At 32.6% G+C, this 5000-nt stretch overlaps 1 pseudogene; it reads right to left on the bottom strand.

Annotated features, from left to right (window-relative positions):
• LOC137621032 (protein O-mannosyl-transferase TMTC1-like) overlaps positions 1 to 5000 on the bottom strand; it is a 167254-nt pseudogene that overhangs the window by 23840 nt on the left and 138414 nt on the right.

The following is a 5000-nucleotide window of genomic DNA, read 5'->3' as shown; positions in this document are numbered from 1 at the left end:
TATATATATATATATATATATATATAAATATATATATATATATACATATATATATACATACATATATATATATATATATATATATATAAATATATATATATATATATATATATATATATATATATATATATACGAATGTGTCTGAGTGTTATATATATAGCATATATATACACATATATAGTATATGTATATATATATATATATATATATATATATATATATATATATATATATATATATATATATATATATATATATATACTTATATATATATATATATACATATATATATATATATATATATATATACATATATATATATATATATATATATATATGTGTGTGTGTGTGTGTGTGTGTGTGTGTGTGTGTGTGTATGTCTTGGTTGTCTGATATTTTTGTGTTTAGAGAACGATAGAGGAGAAAATAAAATAAGTAAGCAAATATGAGTAAAAATGTCAAGACAAAATATATCATATTCAGTTCCTTCATGTTAAGATGAATATGTAAATGCAAATAAGGAAAATAAACCGAAAGCCCAAAAATCTCTCTCTCTCTCTCTCTCTCTCTCTCTCTCTCTCTCTCTCTCTCTCTCTCTCTCTTCTAGTTTGCCTTACCTTAAGTGACCATCCAGCCTTGAAAAGGAGCAGAAGGAGACCGTAAAATACAAAGGAGAAGACATTCCTTGCATCCAAAGCAGACGTCAGAAGAGGAACGGAGGCCATCCGCGATTCGTGTGACAGCTTTCAGGGACACAATAGGAGCCATCCGTTGAAGGATGGCAGGTATGCAAAGGTCAGGGCTCTGTCACCATCGCCAGCATTTCCATCCCAGAAAAGGTCAGCGAGATTTCATCACCAAGAACGGAGTTGACGTACCATTGAATCAGTCGTTGTATATAAATATGGGGGAACGGTTGGGAAGGATGAAATTAGAAATTATGTCTATTTTGTTTTAGAATAAATTAATAAACAATTTGTTCATGTTAGCATGGTTTCATAAGCTTGATTTTTGCTGATGTGGTTCCTCCTATGAAATATTCAAGTATTGAAAGATTTAATATTCATAAGAAATTTACCATAGATTCTATGTTTTGTATTGCCTAAACATTTGTGAAAAAAATCCAGCCACATTTATCCTGTATTCAATCCGAATATGAAACCTATTCATTCCAAACAATATAAGAGAAATTCCAGCTACGTGTAGCCTATAAACATATATGAAACCTATTCATTGAAAATAATTCACTTTAATAGAAAACCCTGCTACATATTATCCTGTATTCACTGTATTCAAGCCGTATATGTAACCCATTCATTGCTAAAAAAACAATATTTTCAGAGAAATTCCAGCTACATAAACTCTGTATTCAAACCGTACAAGTAACATATTCATTGGATAAAATTTCGTTTTACTAAAATCAGAAAAGGAGGAAGAACAGGCAGCTGGATTATCCTGATCACTGAATACGGGAGATGCTCCCCCATGTAACAGCAGGCGCAAGAACAAAATTCCGCAGATCTGAAAGCTATATGTGAAAACTGTTGAACCCTATTCCAGGGTACCTGTATGCCAGTGACCATGCCACTCAGCCACGCTGACTTTAATGTATTAATATATATGGCTTATTTGAAATATGAGAAACACGTTTAAATGTGCAAAAATTTATCATATATATATATATATATATATATATATATATATATATATATATATATATATATATATGTATATATATATATATATGTATGTATATATATATATATATATATATATATATATATATATATATATATATATATATATATATATATGTGTGTGTGTGTGTGTGTGTGTGTATGTATATGTTTGTGTGCGCGCGCAGTTAGGACCTCTCGATAACATCACATAACTAACAAATAAATGTTTAATTCAAACATCAACATAAAACTGATCAATTACCATATATGGGCTAGTAAATTTAATACTCGAAGGTTACACTGAAAAAAATAGCATTTTTCAAGAAAATGAATTTAAAAAAAAGAGAAACATTACTCAACATGCTACTTAAATAGAGCAATCTCCTCATGACTCCTTCTAGAGCTTTGTCTGGTGGCTTCTTGCGGAATAACCTGAAATAATAATACATTTGTATATAAAGCTCGATAATTATAATAATAATTATTTCTATCATTACTACCTAAGCTACAATCCTACTCGCAAAAGAAGGAGGCTATAAGCTCAAGAGCTCCAACAGGAAAAGGATATAAGGAAGTATTTATAATAGTGTCCCTGGGTGATCCCCTAAGGAAAGAGAACTCTAACCCAAAACAGTGGAAGGCCATGATACAGAGGCTATGGCACTACCCAAGAGTAGAAAACTTGGTTTTATTTTGGAATGTCCTTCTAGAAGATCTGCTCACTATGTGCTAAAGAGTCTCTTCTGGTCTTACAAGTAGAATGTAGCCACTGAACAATTACACTGCACAAGTTAACACCTTGAGTGCAGAAGAATTTTTTTTTTTTTATTAGCTTAGCGTTGTCAGGTATATGAGGAAAGAGGAGAATGGGTAAAAACTAAGTCAGGCTATTTGGTGCATGTGTAGATAAATGGAAATATAAGCCGTAACCAGCGAGGAGTCCAATGTAGTGCTATCTGGCTAATTAAAAGAACCAAAAACTCCCTAGTGGTAGTATCCTAATAATAAAGAATAGGCAGACCACGAGAGTGTTTGTATTATATTAGTTGGCGATGGTTCAAAACAAACAAAAAAATAAATCTATAATGTCTATTGACTGAAGAGGAATTCATACAAGCATAACTTTTTCTCTACATATTTCTAATTCATCTTTATCACACCCCTTGTCAATCAGATTATCCCATCTGCATTTTGGTCTAAAAAACTTAAAACAGTGTCAAGATTTTCATCCAGGATATGTGTAATAATGAAAGAGAATATCTATTGAAAAGAAAAATTATTTTAGAATACAGATACGAGAGGTAAATCTGAGTTAAATATGAAAACTTCGTTTTACTTAGTAAAAATTAACAATCAACCCCATTCAAATATTCCAATTGTAATTCAATTCCAGTCCTAATATCTTGAAGATTCAATTTCATGAATAGAGCTATAATGTCTTTTTGGCCCTTTATTAAAAAAAAAATCATCAACCGTGGAAAAATCGGGGTAAGATAAGTATAAAAATATTCTGCCCCACAAGCTGGACATATGCTTTTTTGAGAGAGAGAGAGAGAGAGAGAGAGAGAGAGAGAGAGAGAGAGAGAGAGAGAGAGAGAGAGTGAGAGAGAGAGAGAGAGAGAGAGAGAGAGAACACTGTGATCCTCATCTTCTGACATGCTTCCCATGCAAAATAAGATCCCATGCAGCGCACACAGCCAAACTGGTGAGAGCATTCTCTTTTCATAAGGTCCCAGCAGCCGCCAAGATCCCGGCTCGACGCACCCAGACCGTACCTTCGCTGGACACTTAGCTAGTGGTCCTTTCGTAACACTCATTTCCATCGTTCGTCTCCCTGTCGCCGAAGAGAAAAGCATCCTTTTTCATTATCTTGTAGCTGACAAGGTCGGCAGCCATTACGTACTCCATTGTATACTCTTCTTCTTCCACTTCTTCGTTGTCTTCCTCGTCCAGTTCGGCCACTCCTTTCCCGCTTTCCCATCGGTCGCAGCACGAGCTGTGTGAATCTTCTCTTTCTTTGATGTAGTAAGCCAGACAAATATCATCACAGTCGCATCCTATTGCCCTGGAAGAGATTCAATTTACCTTTGATCAAAGATGCGTCTGTACTTTATCACTTCATTTTGTCCTAATCATGTTTTAGTTGACTCACAAATGTTTAGTGGTACGTTGAGCAGTCGCTAAAAGTCATCAAAGTCAGTGGCAAACTAGGTAGCTAGTGAGTAATGGAAATATGTGTTATGGGTACATGTCTACAAAACGCTGGATTTTCGAGTTTAAAACCTTCACAGGCTCTATTTTGAAAAATGTTGTGCATGTTGAAAAATACTGTAAAGAAAGTAAATTTGTGAATCATGGTTACGTATAAAAAAACTGTTGTTGAGCAATATATAGAATACTGTACATAATGTTTTTTTTTTTTTTTTTTTTTTTTTTTTTTTTTTTTTTTTTTTTTTTGGTGGGGGCTGGTTTCAACATTTTCCTCGACTGCTAACAACATTTTCCTCGACTGCTAACCATTGTTGTTTGCAAGTGAACCTTTTATTTAAATCAGAGTATGATTGAAGTCGAAATCTCTTGTAAATAGAACAGTTCTTGCTTTAGATATTTTCATATAACAGATTTTTCTTTCCAAACTAATATACAATACTTATTTGATCAGATAATGATTGCAGAACACTGATAATAACAGAATACTATTCAACTTCTTATATATTTCTTTTTTTTCGTTTCAATAAAATGCAATGAAATTTATCTCTTTATTTTACATTTTAGGTATTCTGGTCATTTTAGTGTTTTCATAGAAAAACTATTTAATAGAATATATGAGTGATTTTCTACAAGACGATAAGACTCTTACTGGAGCATGTTTTATACGTCAAAATAGTTATATCAACAAGTCTGCCATTTCTTTATTTCTACGAAATTATCAAATAGGACCTGTTTGTTTACTTTCAAACATCCCACTTAATTTTGTTTCCATTGCAATCTCCACATTTGCTATAAAGTTTCATTGACGTCTTTTGTCTACAGGAACTATTTCAGGTAAAGTCACTCTGGCAAAGTCATAAAATTCATCCAACAACCATTTTCATCCGTGCTTTGTATAATTATTTTCTTGAATTGTACGGCATTCGAATTATCTATATCTTTTAGCCACCAAATTACGGTTTCTCCTTTTCTAACTCTCCAAGTTTCTCATTCTTAAAAATAAACAAGCCATTACGGTTTTGTTGTTTCACCTCCAAAACTGACCATGTATCAATTTCCTCATAAACTTTCGGCTGAATGAGGAAATTACTTTCTGCCACCTTTTATATA

Source organism: Palaemon carinicauda, chromosome 2 (genome assembly GCF_036898095.1).
Source record: "Palaemon carinicauda isolate YSFRI2023 chromosome 2, ASM3689809v2, whole genome shotgun sequence".
In the NCBI taxonomy this organism is placed as follows: Eukaryota; Metazoa; Arthropoda; class Malacostraca; order Decapoda; family Palaemonidae; genus Palaemon; species Palaemon carinicauda.
This window is presented reverse-complemented; position numbering and strand designations above follow the sequence as displayed.